Source organism: Homalodisca vitripennis, chromosome 2, assembly GCF_021130785.1.
Source record: "Homalodisca vitripennis isolate AUS2020 chromosome 2, UT_GWSS_2.1, whole genome shotgun sequence".
In the NCBI taxonomy this organism is placed as follows: domain Eukaryota; kingdom Metazoa; phylum Arthropoda; class Insecta; order Hemiptera; family Cicadellidae; genus Homalodisca; species Homalodisca vitripennis.
Window position 1 is genome coordinate 162,196,132 of NC_060208.1, and position 18,365 is coordinate 162,214,496.

Genomic DNA, 18,365 nt, shown 5'->3' on the forward strand with positions numbered 1-18,365 from the left:
ATATACTTGGAGAGGATTTTTAACTTTTCTCAATATACTATTTTAATAGAACACCGATGTAGGGATTATCAACTTCAGAATATTCTGTCTTAAGGACCTCTGGCAAGTCCTGATGTTTGAAATTTTTCAGCCTCTAAGATCCGATCCTCGTAAGTCCTAGCTTTTACTAGCACTCATCCTCAAAGAGCATCCTTTCTCTTGGAATTCCTAACCTTTAGGAGCTTTTGATTTATAGTAGCTCTCGGCCTCGAGGACCACATGCCCTCTGATAACTACCGGCCCCTGGCAATACTCTGTGGCAACTGGATCGCATCCTCTGATGGATTACGGGTTTTGCAGGTCTTGGTCTTTAGCTGCAGCATCCGCATCCAGTAGCGGTTGCCGGTCTCTGGCAAATCTATGTTTATTACCAACTATGCTCTCCAATTATACAGCCCCCGGTTTCTCAAAGTTTTCTTTCCCCTTCGTAGAATAATAACCACTCACGCGGTAATTTTATTCCAATTTATTCCATGGATTTTTCATACTAATATGTGTTACACTTCTCCCAATCAGATTTTAGAGTACAATTACCCCTAGTGGGCTCTTCCACTATCACTCTAAATCACTTTGCTATTATTTGTTCAATATAAAAAATTTAATGTTAATTTTTATTGAAACCCACCCGTCCATAAGGTATGTATAATACATTTGTATAGCGGATTTAATGCTTTGGTTCCACCCTCTTCTCACTAAAGGTGATATAAATCCACCTTTAATTAACCTCTGTTTATATAAAACTGTATTATATAGAACGCTCATGCCAATTTTTGCTACAATACATCCAAACGCAAAACACTTATACTTGTTGTTTATAAAACTGTTTTTTTTCTGGGGGATTAAAATCCAAATACAAGGTATCTTTGTTTGTTTGTTTCGCTTTTACACGTAAACTATATACCTGATTGTACTGAATATTTACATGGACACGCTTACGGTCACTGATATAAATATAGGCCTATTCTGTTTCGAAAGTCCCTCCAGGATCGCTCCACAGGCCTTTTATGATCTTAGTTTTAAGGTTATGAAATATTAATTAAAACAGCATGCCTAATGTAATCAACTGTTGTGTGTAAACAGTGTTTGTTATTTTTAATTAGGTTATATTTATAGTGAGTACATTCTCTAAGGAATAACCATTATTTTTCACGCTGTTTTATATAATAGTGATTTTAGGTAAGTATTCATCTACCTCAGAAAATTTCCTTAGAAGATGGTCAGAATCTGACTCCCAAGACTTCCTTTGAAGCCGTTGTCAAGAACTACAGATAAAAGTTCACTGGACTGTGCTTTTGAACTAATGTACCAATTCCAGCTCTAAATTTTCTAATGTATTAACAATAATTTTCATTTTATAAATAAATAAACGTGTAGTGCCATTGTTAATGTACTTTTAACTGTGCGTCTTTGTTATATATTAAGCGTTAAATCTAAAATACAATTTAACTATCAAACTTTTACGAAGTATTTAAGGACTGATATAAAACCCACTTTAGACAGAAGTTGGCTTTTCTCATTTAATATAAATAGTTTATTAATCGGGAAACAAGGCAAAATCAAGTACGGAAAAAACATACTAAGAACAAAGTAAAGTAATATGGCATCGGAAATATAATTCACTCAAACCAGCTGTGGTCATATACGTGCAACGCCTACTGAATTGCGAGCAAAGTAGCAGGTAACTGCTAGCGGTGCAGCAAGGTAAGACACGATACAATGTAGTGTAACTTTTACTTTACATTTAAATAGTGCTATGAAACATAAATTAGTTATATTTTGACAAAAGAAGGCTTCTTAGAGGTGTGTGCAATAGTACATCGTTTATTTATTTATACAGCAATACTCCATTTCGCATGAGCGTCATGTATTAATCCAACTAAGAATAAGGTAATTATAAAAACTATCAATGGTGACAAAATAACTTTATCAAGCAACAATATACCTATAATCAATAATAGCAACCATTACAATCTCAAATAATAATAATAATCTCATTACAATCCAATCTCCAATAATACCATTACAATCTCATTATAATAGCAATCAAATCTCCAGTCATATACGTATACTCCATTTCTGGTACATCCATTCCACGGTCCCAGTGTATAAAAGACCTAGGCGTTATATTTGCCAGCGACATGGGATTTTCTGGACATATAGACCACATCAGTAGCAAAGCAAACAAGATGCTTGGTTTCATAGCAAGATTCTCCAGAGGCATCGACAACCCTTCTGCTCTTCGCTCTCTGTATTGTTCCCTTGTGAGACAGCTTGTGGAATATGCAAGTCCCGTTTGGTCGCCTTACACTGTTGGCAATAGGACGAGACTGGAAGCTCTACAAAGGCGTTTTCTTCGCTTGATTGGTGTCCGGCTGGGTTTTGCCTATCTTGATGTGCCTGTGGAGGAACTGTCCAGCAATCTGAACTTGTCACCTCTTGCCCTGCGACGTGACGTGGCTGATGTTGTCTTTCTCTGGAAGATAGTGAATGGTCGCATGAACTGTCCAGATCTCCTAGCTGAAATCGACCTCAGAGTTCCGGCTAACACAAGATCTCGAGATCTGCTGGGTCGAAGATACCACTCAACCAACTTCGACTTCAACAGTCCTTTCGCAAGGTTTATTCGCCTGGGAAATCAGGTTGCGTCTGGGTGTGACCTGTTCTTCGATGGACTTCACCAGGTTCGCCGGCAGGCCTTCTCTCTTCTCTCTGTGAGGGACTAGTGACTAAGACCTACAGTAGTTAGCTTTAATTTGTGTTAAGTGCATGGTCATTGTATTATATGTTGTATTTATTTAATTTCACTGTTATTTGTTAAATGTTATATATTATATTTTAATTTATTTAGCACAATTTATTTATGTTCGCTCCATACTTGAATAATTATTGTTGTTTGTTAATTTTTTATTTTTTGTTATGTTTTGGATATTTATTACTTGTTACATCTTTGAATACTAATTATTTATTATCAAACTTTGTATGATACCTATTTTATTACTTATGTAGATTTTTAATTTGTTTGTATTAACTTTATTTTCCGCTGTATCTACTATCCATGCTTGTATTTGTAAATTGGCTGCTGCCGTTGGGAAATAAATTAAATAAATAAATAAATTACAAGTGTATATGAGTATAATTAAGTGCATATGAATGTGCTATGATAATAGTAATAACTAGATAATAATAGCGATTATAGTAATATCAATAACAATATTGTAAAAATAATAATAACAACCATAGAAATAACAATATAAATTTTGTAAGAATAATAACCAAGGTAGCAAGAAATAGTAATAAGGATAACAACCGTGATAATAACATAAATGAACTGATAATAACAGCGACAGTCATAACAAAATGACACTAGATTTTTCACAATTAAATTAATTACCAAACGAAAATACAACAACAAAAACAAAGCAATCTGACATCCGGCGCACAATAATAGTGTGCTTTTCCCAAGGCCCCGTCCAAACACAAGAATACCTATTTATTCTGCTATTTCTCATTGCCTTCACTAATATTCAGTCAATTAATATTTGTTGTATCATATTAATGATAATACATATTAAATGTACACGAAATATTACTGTGCTATAAACTGATCTTTGAAAACAAGTCGAAATCGATTATGTGCCCACAATTATTAAACTTTTTAAATAAAGCTATTTAACATACATTATTATATATTAATAATAATAACAGAGTTATCTGTAAAACTATAAACAGTAAAGCTGGACGCGTAATATAGATCAAGAACTCTATAATAGTATAAGGACAACAAATAATTTCAACAAATAATAAAGTCCTCATACATATAAGTTAAGCCGTGATAGAGTCCTCTAAATATTCGCGTAATCTTTTATTTTTAATATTTTTGTAAAACTAATAATGCAAGAAATAAAACTCAATTCCAGAGAAATAACTATGTAATGATAGACTTTAAATAATCTATTGTTTTAAGAATGAAAATTCGATAATGTAAGCGTAATCCTAACAATTACAAGTTTGTCATTTTAAAAATTGAGTTTGTATCAACAGTATATTGAAGCGAATGTCTTAAAATGGTTTTGAATTTGTACTACACATGATTTGAATTTATGTCAGTAACTCACCATGAAAATGTTTGATGACTTCGTACCTGCAACAACTAAGAATATCAAATCCACGAGTTGCACCACTTTTAGTAATTACAGTTAAATTATAATATCTGTAATGGTTCATAGATATATAGACTATTATAAAAACAATTAAAAATAGAAGGAGTGGTTAAGTGATAGCATTTTGTTTCCTTCTTCATTAGTAAGGTGTTTAGATATAAGATACACAAAACCTAAAAATAATTGCTTGTAACCTAAATAGTCTTATGATAAAAACCCATAGTAAATCTAATACATTTGTATACAATATTGTAATCCTTCCATTATATCTCCATCACTCACCAATCATAAATTATCTAATTTCTTTTATTGATAGATATCTAAAATATTTTAATAGGAAGACCTGGAAATACTTTATTTTCAAGAAACTTATTTATTAAGTAAAACATTTTCTCTTGCCTAGACAACAAATTTGCGTGGATCTTGGTTAAATTAAAAGACAAAAAAAGTACTCTGCTCATTAAGGTTACATATTTAAATATTCTATTGAAATGCTTTCTCATAAACCTCATGTGTTTTGAATAGTGATGAATTAATATATAGTCTAGAATATTGCATGATTTTAACATCGATATATTGGTACACTTACTATAATTAAATAGAGATTTCTTGAAAGAAATAATCACTTATAGAATATTGATTATCTATTCTTAAACATACGCGTATAAAGCTCTTAAGTGATTCTATATTTACTAGAATAGCTTTGAAAACTTATAAGTAAGGCAGAGTATTTTCCTTAACATTTTTGAGAATTGGACATGAGGTAGGATTTTTGTGTTCAATAATCATGGCATAGTGTCCGATATATTTTTTACTGGAATGATGCAGTGTAACTTGGCTCAGCAAACGCAGAATATTAACTATGAAAGAAGAAGAATTTGAAATATGGAATTAGAAAACTAACATAAAAGGTGAAATATACAAACTCTGATAATATTCTTCTAAAATATTGGACTTAAATTTTCAAAATTAAAATCAATTGCAAGATTTAATACAGTTTTTACATCATGTCCCCTAATATAATTATTTGTCACTCTTGTGTATTTAAATGATCATAATAGTGAAAGTTAAATATGTGGTAAATGTGTGGTGAAAATAAAAAGTGGTAATTTGGGAAATACGGACTTAAATTACGGTACTAGAAGTATAGACCAGAGAATGTTTCGACTAACAAAAGTCAATCAATCAATCCTAAAGCAGTCTTTTATGTACAATGGGCCGAAACTATTCAATAAATTACCATATGAGTTGAAAATTGCCGTTAACGATAAGTTTTTATAGAAAATTAAAAGAATTTTTACTGACAATAGAGGATTGTTTGTTCTTATTCAAATAAAATTACTTGTACAAATAAAGACTGAATAAATAAAAATAACAAAAACCATGTAAATAAACGAGGATTAATTTTAAGTTTGTTTGTAGTGTTATGTAATCTATTATATTATTATTTTTTTTTTTTTTTTATTTGAATTATTTTTGTGTACAAAGTTATTTTAATTTTATTTAAACTGCTAACCAAGTTTTATTTTTATTTCATGTACCTCATTTTCAACAGATAAACTTATTTTTATGATATAAAAAGGAAAAGTAGTTGTGTGTAAATAAATAAAACTGTTTTAGAGTAAAAGGTACAAGTTGTACTTCAGGAAGATTTTAGTTCAGTTTTAGATTTAGTTCTGAGTTTAAGTTGGTAGTGTTTTAGATCAATAGTAGTGATAAGACTTATGTGGACGCCACAGAGAGCAGCCCGGCTGAAACAATTGAACTTTTATCTGGACGCAGATAAGATACTTGTAATTTAAGTACTCGCACTGGCCTCACTACTTGTAAAAGTGGTCAGTCTTTCCAAAGATTGTATTTTGTTTATGACTGTACATATTTGCTGTTGGAAATAAATTCAATTCAATTCAAGTGTGTTACTTGAATGGAAAAAAAAAAAAATTATTGTCGTTTAAATTTCAATAATGTTTGCAAAAAGTTGCCAATCCCTAGTATGAACAACAACAATCCTTCTTAAATTAATTAGTAAAGCCAAATATGGTTATGGAAAGAACCTGATTCGCATCCAAACCGGTTTCTTTGCTCTAAGACAAGTTCTGAGAGCATCAGAATATTAGTTCCAGCAACACTAATATAAGTGATAACGCTGTTACAGAAACCGTTTACAAACATATCATTTATTGCTATCTCGATGTCATGTAGCCTTTAGCATGTGGTAGTACAGAATTCTGGTCTAAGCAAAAACCTTTATTTTTAGTGGTCTTCTAATTTCGTTAAATTGAGTCATGGTAATTTTGAAACATACCAGCGACCACCATAAATCCAGTCGTGAACTGCACAAGCGAGAGTAAGATTGAATATGAGTAAAAACCACGTAAAAATAAGGACCCCAAGACGCGAGAGTTTTTTCGCAAACGAACTAAAAGAACTAAATACTTCCCTGCCCACACTCTTCCATACAAAAACTGACCTATTAGGTAAGGGTTCACAATCGAAGGCTATTGAGAGAGAACGGTCTATTGACATACGACAGGCATGTATAATATTGTCAAATAGGGATATTGACGGAACCCTAACATAAACTGTAATAGTCTCACTAAAGTTGGCAAATGTATGCATATTTTATTGTTACTCTAACATGCTTTTTTCTATAGACATACTGTATGTACCTCTAAATTTTATGATAACGTACATGAAACTAGACAGGCCAATTATATACGGAATTCTATTGAAGATTAAAAGGTAACTCGTCTCTTGCATCAATAAGATATGAAAACATACTGTATGTACCTCAGTCTGACTGGTAGACAACAGGTGTAGGAACCACAAAAGGGGATTCACATGGCGCTACTATAGTACTCGTACGAAAGTCAAATTGAACTTCAACCAACAATGCCAAATAAGTAGTTGTTTACCTTTAATTTATTTTTTATTGGGTTTGAATATTACAAGACACGGGTTATACTCAACTGGATTTCTGAGAAAAGCTAGATGTGATTTATGATTGAGGTGTAATTTTGATAGAAAAATTCCTCCTGTAAGGGTGATGGTATAATCTTTGGGTTCTATTTTTGGTAGCTGTTGTACAATTCCCACAAATACGCTCACACAGGGAAATTGTTGTCACTTCCTGTTCGATCTGGTCTTAGATAGATGCTATGCTATTACCACTATGATCTCTCCCATCTACATCTGGACCTGATGTTACTTCTAGGTTGAAAAATACAGCACAGTATTATCACGTGTTATGCAGCTCATTTATTCAGCCTAGCTCGTGACAATAGTGCCTTCTTAAACAATATAGTTAATAGACCAAACCAGCAGATTTTCAACCCTAGCCACTTCCTTTCAGATCACTATTCCAGGCTGCAATACTTCAGTTGTAGTCAGACACTTACAAGATGTTGCTGAAGCACATTTAGGTATTGAAAGTAAACAATTGATTTGTGTTGTGTTGCTTTGATAAAGGCTATGCTGAAAATTTTACATCCTTATGCTTCTCTTTTTTCAGAAATGCAGTCAAAACCATGCCTACAGGACATTTGAGAGCTTGAGTAACGATATAAAAGGGGTAATGTACTGTTATAAATATAAATTCCATTTAATCAAATATCTATTTACTTTCTGTGTACATTATTTACACAGTTTTGTTCAGAATAAAATGTTCTACAAATATATTAAAAGTGTTGATGTGTTTCTTGGGTACATAATAAAGTTATTCTTGCCCATAGATAAAAAATGTATTTCTGTATATATTTAACGTAGACTTCTTTGCAGAGGCGACAGCGGCTTTCAAAAGTGCCTTAATTTACGAGTCTGCAGATATTTAAAGTATTCTTAATGCCCACCATCTTGTTATCGCTAGTCTTATCATGTTTCCTTGTTATGTGTCCTCTGTTAGTTAATATTGATTTTTTTATTTCTTTTATTGTATTTTATATATGTTGCTGCGATTTACGTCATATTCTATTGTTAACTCTACTATCTGATACATTCTTATACACCGTTGGAAACAAATAAATAAACGCATGTTGCCTAAAGTTTAAAATAGTTTGCTGATAATAAATAGAGCCCAGAGAACCAATCACGATGTTTTAATCACCACGATGAAACACAAACGCGGATTTGGAGTAAGCAGGCGATGGTCCTTATGTCCAATACACATACTCCGTCCTCTTGTGAGAGATGTGGGCGGGTGCGCCGGAGCAAGAACGTCACATCACAAAATGTCGGCAGGACAGAGGGAAAGTGATTCAAGGCCCATCCCACTGATCTTGTCTGAGTAAATGGGTTTACGAGGTAAGGGGACTTTCACCCATTCAGAAGCCTTAGTATGCACATTGGAGGAATATTGATAAGTACGGTATTGGCAACATAAAAGAAACGATATTGGTATTACAAGACACAAGGTTCATATTCAAATATTTTTATTTAAAAAGACAACGTTTTCACTTCATACCAAACGTAAGATGTGGTTTGCTAGATGATACACTTGATGCTATTCTACGAAACTAGTACAAGGCAATATAGGCCTTTGATACTCTGCAATATACGAGTATTACTACAAGAACTAAAGAGTTCTCTCTTTTTTTCATTCATACATCAGTTTCCACGCAGAATAACATTCGAGTATTTCATATTACGTATACCAATTAATAGAGTTTGTAACTTGTAACTTTATTATGTTTTAATTTATTAAGTTAAAGTTGATTTTAAAATTGCACTATTGGGAGGGACGTGAATGTATGAGGTACATTTTGTACCTGATCCGTTTTTTAACAAGCATGATTATTTCAAAATACCTTTTTCAAGATGAGCAGACAAGAAGAAGAATTAGGGATAAGAGGTTGGTTCAGAATAGATCGGACAATTGTTTCTTGAAAATTGTCTTTTTAAAGTGCTTAATTTAAAGAAAAAATAAGTTTATGTGACATCAAAGTTTCCGAGTTTAAAGGAACGGTCACAACTTTAGTATTCTAAAGACATTAGAAATTAACCTCTTGAAGCAATGCGGAATGTTATTTCAAGAGAAAATAATATCTGGACCGGTATGTTTCTTTGGTTACGAGTCTCACGCACCAGTAACTCTGCGATGAATGCTAACGTTTGTATACATATTTTCTCATTTAAAAGAAACTTTAATTGTTCGACTACTATAGATTGATTGGTTTTGACATAATTTATCCTAAAATTATGTTTCAGAATGGAAAATATATTATTATTCTGTATACATTACTATAAAACTTATAATTAAACTGGCTTGCAAATATTATTTTTTAATTTAATTTATTAATAATATTAATAATATTTAATAATATTAAGTGATTTATTGGATACCAGCTCAGATCTACTTATTTTCTACCCTATCGACTGACATTCATGAACTCCAATATTTTTGTTATAAAATGGTAAACATTATTTTAAGATTTTAAGAGAAATAATTATGTAGTCCTAACTTCACCTGTTGATACAAAGATTTCATTCACTTACTAAATTGCATATCGGCAATACTGACTAATAAGTCTGAAGATCAAACTATGGTAATTTCGACCATGATTCACTGGACTAGCCTTCTTTCCTATAGAAACCCGTTTAATAGTCCGATTATTTAAATATGGGATGATGTGTTTTAAACATGTCTCTTGAAAAAACCAGTTAAAATTCACATTAAATTTAATGTTGCCGTCAGTACACGATATTAAACTACAGATAAGAGGTCACCTGAAAAAGATTTTCTGTGCACAGTTTTCTCATTACCACCCCATCTTGTTATCGTTACCCTCCTTGAATATCAAGGAGCTGATATTGCCACCCCTCCTCGCGGGTTAGCAATATTGTCGGCCTCGCTCAGTGGAGAAGGGCGTGAGTATTGGTAGAGCGCCAGGACAACCAAGTTCTTGCGCAGTGACAGAGAACTACTAAGATTGACGGATACCCAGATGGTTACGGTTTGCTCGGTAATAAGGGCGCCACCTTGTTGATGGGGTGTGATAGTCGCAGGTCTCCAACAAGGAACAGTTTCCTGCCCTCAGGTATGCTCAATCGAGACCACTACCATGCACGCAAGAACTATTAGGTTTACGACACTAATCCTTAGGTACTTAAATTAGCCACAGATTTCGGTTGATTATTTTCTAATAGTAAGTTGCAAGGTCTTTAATTAAATATCAGGCAATTAGAAATTAAAACCAATATTTCACATATTTCATTCTGTATTGCCTATTTCTCTCACAGTGCTAAGGTCTTAAACTAAATAAACAAATATATATTTAACTTAACTTAAACTTAACTCGTTGGCCAATTGAAATAAAAATACGAAAAATTATTACGGTAGGAGCGCTCCGATTACTAATACAAAATTACAGTGGCCAAAATCATGATGACCAATTTCCTGAACTACAAAATTACAAAACAATAATTCACATGAATACATAATGGCTAGACATTAAATTAAAGTTGAGTCCCATTTGTCAAAGTCGGAACTGGATCTACCCTGATGCATTTATTCAGGCCTAGTCCGATAGGTAGAGGCTCCCACAATGACATTGACGGAGTTAGTCCGACCTCCCAGGGGGAGCACGATGGAATAAGTAGTGTAAAGTCTACTCACCAACTGGGCGGACCCAAAACACACACACGAGCCGTCGATTGTATCGTCCGTGCAATCCAATATTGAAACTTTAATTTCATAAAGTCAGTTTTATTCATTTTCTGCGGCTCATTGAAATCAGTAAACACTACTTATAATCAATCATGAAAACAATGTCAAACTTAACTTAAAAGAAACCAGCTGACTAAAACAGCAAACATCTGTCACTATTGTTGGTGTGTCTAACATACTCGTATTTAGCTTACAGCGGCCAGTAAAATGTAAAGAAACGTTTAATGTATAAACATAAGTACATTAAAAAAAGCGCAGAATCTGCCAATTACAATGATATACAATATTGGTCTTAAACACAAAGCATAATTATTCTGACACAGAAAAATTAATTACGTTTGTTCTTACTTAAACTAATTAATTACAATAATTATAGTAAAGTGTATTGAAGTATTAACATAATGCATTAATGTATGCACTTTCACGGCAATGGTAGGTATAAATTTCATGACAACTGCCTTTACATTATTCTGAGTAAAACTAAATAATATACAAACATTAGGACATAAAGTTACCGATTCAATTATTTATAGAACAGTTAACAAGTTTAGTAAGGAAATTTATGAGAGACGATGCAATTGTTACGAGATAATATCTCGGCCTAATTATGTACAATTTACAGAAACAATTTGTGGTTACAGTATTTGACACTATGAACACGTATTTACAAACTATTTATCTCCGTGAACTATTAAAAGACTAGATTAGTATTAATTTATTACAGATAACGTATTAATTTCCTACGTTTATGGAAGTTTTGTTCATAAAAACAGTCAGATCATATGGTTCAGTTGACGATGCTTGGCGGAAATATCTGATGTTACAATTTTTTTTTAATGAATGACTTTAATCGAATACTAGACATTTTGGATCACGTGCCTTAAGATTATTACTGTCGTTATAAGTATTTGTATTTTGCTCTTCTGGGTATCGAATCGCCTTGGTCCTGAAAACTTGATTTATGTATAGGATACTATAAAGTTGCCTATTTTAAAGTTGTCTGATGTTACTCCAACATATTTGAAAGTCGGCACCTTTATGTTATTGCAACAACAATTTACCATTAAACAATCCGTATCGTCTTATTTTAAATCTGTTACCAATTCAAATCCCTGAAAATCTAAGTTGACATACTATGTCTTATTAACATTAATAAACATTTGATTTATTGAAAACCATTTTCTAAGTGACCTAAAATCGTCAGTCACGTCATTATATAAAGTTTCAATATTTTTATTTGAATAGAAAAGAGCCACGTCGTCTGCAAAAGCATTGGGGTTTCCCTTGAAATTTATCTCTAGCGTGTCATTTATAAAAATTTAAAACAGTGTAGCAGAGATTACAGATCCTTGGGGGACTCCGGCTGTGACGGGTAGTGGCTCACTGAGACACTCGCCCACTCGGACTCGCTGCTCCCGGCCCGTGAGAAAACAACGCAACCAGCTGAGAGCCACTCCCCTTATATACGCGGCCTCCATTTTAGTTAATAAGATTTCATGATTTACCAAATCAAAAGCTTTCCTAAAATCAACAAATAAACCGGTCGATTTATTACTAGAAATTAAACTAATAGACTTTAAATCCGTTACATTAACAAGGGCGTCTTCCGTTGGTTTACCTTTCCTGAAACCGTATTGATTAGGGCTAAAAAAAATAGCTGGGATGAATTTAGGGAGCTCATGTTTCACCCAAGGCCAGCTTTTTGTGGCCTGCTCTTGAGTAAGCTCTCTTAGAGTCTGGTGAATCTGCAACGCAAGAGTCGCACGTAAAGTCAGGAAAGTTCTAAGTCTGATTTAGAGACTTGTCTAATAGACTTAGACAAATTAATTTCTGAATAATTTATTATACATCATACACAGAAATCGTTAGGACGTAAAAAGCTAAGTTAAAAACCTTTTGTTTAGATCCCGTTTCAAAGCTATTTTTGTACATATCACATCATATTACAAGCAAATCAGAACAAAGTTAGGTTAGGATTATTCCAATAAAGTCAAAAATAATCACAGAGCAAGAAATTTAGTATAGAATGTTATTTTCATTTTATTTGTTTAATTTGATATAAAATGAAAGCATATGTATATATTAGAATAATCTAATATACGATGAGAAAACATTATTATAAACGCAAAGCAAGAATATTTGCACTCCAATACAATAAATAATTACTCACCTATAATATCGGATTGAGGAAGCCAATGCCTGTACATAACGTTAGATGGTACGTCTAGACCATCTTCCTCATACTTGAAGATAACCCTTTGTGGCAGAGATGCGAACACATCCAGAAACATGCGGATCAACTGTGGAGGCAGAGAAGAAACTGTCACTAGCGACCCGAACTCATAAGAATCACTCCATTGTTAGCGTTATCCAAAAATTCTTTTATATCCTAAAACATAAACCTCGTTTGAAAAGTTCTTGTTTGTTGAATCAAATGTAGTAAAATAGTAACAATAATCATTAAATTTCAGTTACTGCTACAAAGAGTCAAAGAACGTTATTATCTACAACTGTATTACCTTCGGTAAGGGTTGGACATCCCCTATGTGAATTCCTCGAACTTCGATAATGTTAGGGGTAAATGGTCGACTTTGTGAAAGTGAAAAGTGACTATTTAACAAAATTAATGACGTTTGTCTATTAATTTCTTCCATGGGTGGAAGTTTCTCTCCAAAAACATTTTCAGCCAATCTCCAAACAGGGAGGGTCTGAGTGATAGTAATAGAGTGTATTTATGAAATAAAGAGAAGCCGTGTTGTAAATTCGTTGGAAGAATGTCATTTCTGGGCTGTAGTTAACGAAATAGTTAGGTATATAAGAAGGGTTATCTGGGAGTCTGATCCGCTCAGAAGCCCAAGGTAACATGGTACTGGATACCCAACTAATGAAAGGAACTTTCATTTTGTAAGCGTAATAGTTGAAGCAATCAGCGCCAAAAATGTCACCTATAACTAGGTCAAATTTTTCTCTATTTAAATGGTTGAGCACGGTTTTATTTCTTAGAACTTCATTACAAACGTTCAAGTGAAACTATTATGAAGGACGCTGCACTGTATATGCTTCTCAACTTCTCTCGGATGATGCCGATGCTAAAGAGGTTTGTGGGTGGTGGAAGTTGAGACGAGAAGTCGATATGTGTAAGATTCTGCAACGGCTCCTTCTGGGTAAAACTGGAGACAACTGTGAGATAATGCCCTCTCTTGTGTAGCTCCAGAAGTAGAGGCTCCATCACTATAAAGTGGCTACGAGAGTTAACAGGTAGCAGAGCCAATATGCGGGCTCCGCAACACAATGTTATGGATGTTAGTGTGACGGAGAGGGCTAGGAGTAAACGCATCTAAAACAAAATATTCGCTTTAATGTTACATCTGGCGTAAAATATTGTTTGGTAGTATATTTCAAGAATGATCGTTACTTACTTTGTACGATACAATTATTCGTACGGCATGAACTCTACTTATAACTCAGTAAAATAAGCCAAAATAAGGATGCAACCTCGGAATGAAAGATAATAAGCTAAAAATTTGCATACGTTTTTATTTTGATGGTATAAAACTTACCTCAAAAGACTCATATAATCACGTGTACGCGTCTTTAGATAATTAAGGTCAAAGTTCACGAAAATCAGTTTTTTGCAAATATCTCGTTTCCCTTACGCTAAATGACTTTGAAGGTGGTTAGAGAAATTGTAGAACGGAAAATTCTCTTCAACTTTTGTCTAAAGTAATTTTGTGTACGTTCAACTCTTTTTGAGATACAGCGCAAAGAGTAGGGGGCCGCTTACATGCATATACAATAATGCGAGGTCAGCCAGTAGAATACAATAAATAAATGAGTTATATTGTTAATTATTCACAAACTATTATTATTAATACTTAATACTATTATTATTGTTAGCATTATTATAATTATTATTACATTTTTATTATTATTTATTATTTAATATACCATATTTATACATATTAATTATAAATTATATATTCTCTAAATAATACTTATTTTATTTTTACCAAATATACAATATTAAAAGAAATACTTTTCGTCGATATTACTATATTACTATGAATATTATATCTCGAAATACAAATCTCTTGTACGACGTTTGCTGTTTCTGCGAAGCTGTAGCAGATGTTCCATTGTTGACCGGTTTTCTTGTTTGTTGACTTTCTACACACCGTAACGAATGAGTTTGGAATTTTTATGTATAAGTACAGTAGTAGTGGTGAGATATTTACTTGATGATAGGAATGGTAGGGCAGTTCTCTGTGTTAGTACTTCTATACCGATAAAAATTTATTTTATCCCTTAGTTGAAAACGACATCTTAGCATTAACAGACGTACGATTTTGAGTGTATCTTTTAATTGCAATGGCTGATTGTTGTTTTATTTTGTAATAAATTTAATATCAGAAAGTGCTTCTGTGAGTGTTGTGGCGTGGATTACAATCATTAAAAACTGCAAAGTATTGACAGAAAATGACGGTCATATAAATTATTTAAATACTTTGACTTCTGTGATGGTGCATGTTGATTGTCGAAAAGTGTATATAAATAAAAATTCAATTGCTGCATCGATGCGACGTGCAGAAGACGATGAAAACTCCTACTGCAGAAAGTCCATCTCGTAAAATACGAGAAGAGGTATTTGATTTTAAAACATCTTGCTTGTTTTGTGGTCAAGTAGCTGATGAAGTCGCAGAAAAAAAAGAAAAGAAAAAGTATAAACGCACCATCAGTAAAGTAAGTACTCTTGATTTTAAAAATAACGTTTTGACGAAGGCTGAAAAAAGAGGCGACTTGTTAGGAAAATTAGTCAAAAATCGTTATACTTTTTTGAACATGACTTGGTAGCTACTGAGGCCTAAATATCATGCTATTTGCTACTCTCATTTTTTAAATCCAACACCTACTGATGATAAAGATGATAACATCACACAGGCCATGAAAGAGATTTTTTTTGTATATAGAATATTAATAATGATTCACCAATTTACATTAAAAGAGTTGAAAGATATTCCTACCGAGTACGTACCGGATGATAAGACTTATCATTTCTAAATTAAGGGAGAAGTATTTGACTGATATAATAAATTACAACACTAAGGTTGGGTCATTCACTATTATATCTTTTCGTGACACACAGTCAAATATTTTATCCAAAGCTTGGTACGAGAGTAAAAAAAAAAGCTCACCCGAAGAAGAACGATTACGAATAGTAGAAGCTGCTGCGGCGATTATTAGAGAAGATACTCGAACATCTGTAGTTGAAACAAAGTATTATCCACCTCCAAATCAAATGCTAGGCGATGTTAATGGAGAAAACACAGAACAGTTTATTATATTTTTTGCAAGAAGTTATTATGAAAAATATAAAAGGAAAAATTGAAGTGAACAAAGAAGAAGACGATGAACAAGAAGAAAATTAAAACAAAAATATATAATCATTAATAATGAAAACAAATATTTTATATTTGTAATTTTAATAAATTGATTATTGGATAAATAAATAAATATATAATTAAACTTTATTTGAAATATTTCTTTTAATATTGTATGTTTGGTAAAAAGTATTATTTAGAGAATATATAATTTATAATTAATATCTATAAATATGATATGTTAAATAATAAAATAATAATAAAAATTTAATAATAATGATAATAATGCTAACAATAATAATAGTATTAAGTAATAATAATAGTTTGTGAATAATTAACAATATAACTCATTTATTTATTGTATTCTACTGGCTGACCTCGCATTATCGTATATACAGGTAAGCGGTCCCCTTACTCTTTGCGCTGTATCTCAAAAAGGGTTGAACGTACATAAAATTACTTTAGACAAAAGTTGAAGAGAATTTTCCGTTCTACAATTTCTCTAACCACCTTCAAAGTCATTTAGCGTAAGGGAAACGAGATGTTTTGCAAAAAAACTGATTTTCGTGAACTTTGACCTTAAATATCTAAAGACGCGTACACGTGATTATATGAGACTTTTGAGGTAAGTTTTATACCATCAAAATAAAGACGTATGCAAATTTTTAGCTTATTATCTTTCATTCCGAGGTTGCATCCTTATTTTACCGGACTATTAACAATTTCCCAAATCACCAATAAAACGTTGCATAACTAAAGATTAAGACAAAGTATTTCTTTATTGGTGTAATATTCATTGTTTTCTTAAACAGGGTGAGTTGTATGTTTCTCCCTCCCAAAAAATTTTCTTTACACTTCTTCAGATATCTACTCCGGACCACCGCTGATCGTTGTGGATTAGGTCCATATTTTTATTCGTTATTGAGTACTTCTAGGAACAATACAAAAGATTTAGTCAGCACTTTATGCTAAACAAATAACATAAATAACCCAACCACTATGGCTCAAAATCGACATCTTAATAAATATAAAAATAGTGCGTGGGAATATTTAAAAATCGTCCTGTCCTGTAGAACTAAAAAGGGACTATTTTAAAATAAATGAGACATATTTTTTACTTTCAGATAAATATTGGTAATTAATTTAAAATAAAGATAATTTTTACCAAATTAACTAAATAACATCAATTTTTGTATTTCTAAAACTGAAACACATATTCAAGTAGTATATTTTGCATCTAATGTAATTAATTATACGTACACAATTTTTAAACAGAAAATGAAAATGAAGATAAAGTTATTTTATTCATTGCGAAAAAGGCTGAATTGACAAAAATGAAAACAGATATATATATATATATATATATATATATATATATATATATATATATATACAAACACACACACACACATATACAGATACTTCATTTCGAAATACATTTTTGAATGGTCTTTTGACTAACTAAGAATTTTTATTCTTTTATTTAACTATTATTCAAAAACGATTACGAATTTAAACCCTATTTTAGGTAATGAAATTCCCATTTTTAACCATTTCTAACTCACTATGGACCATTAACAATCGAGTTATTTTTTAACATACATTAGTAGTTGCTAGGTAATTAACTTTTAATAGCTTGAAATCATTTCTATGAAATATACATGAAAATATTCTACTAACGTGTATAGATTCCTTAAATACTGATTTTAACTGTTTTATTTCATTTCTTCAAACATTATTTATTTTACTCATATTAGATACGTAATAAAACAACGATTCACCTTTTTAACCAGACAGGTTCCATCTCATCATCATTATTTTTGAACATATACTAATGTTCATGTACATATACTAAGTTTTGCGCAGATATTTATATAGCCTCAAAAATGTTTACTAAATAAAGTGTCTCTTCTCTCCGATCTCAGAGAACGGTTCCAGTATAGTTCACATAGGACCTACTAAACCAAGCATGATTTAGTTTTGCAAATACATTGTTCTCATTATTAACTTTAGAAGGTTTGTACTAATAGGGAGGTGAAGTTCATTCACATTTATAATTTCATAAAGTTTCGCAAACGTTATTTAAGCGGCTCCATTCGTGTTTTATGTGATTTATCTCAGTGCAAC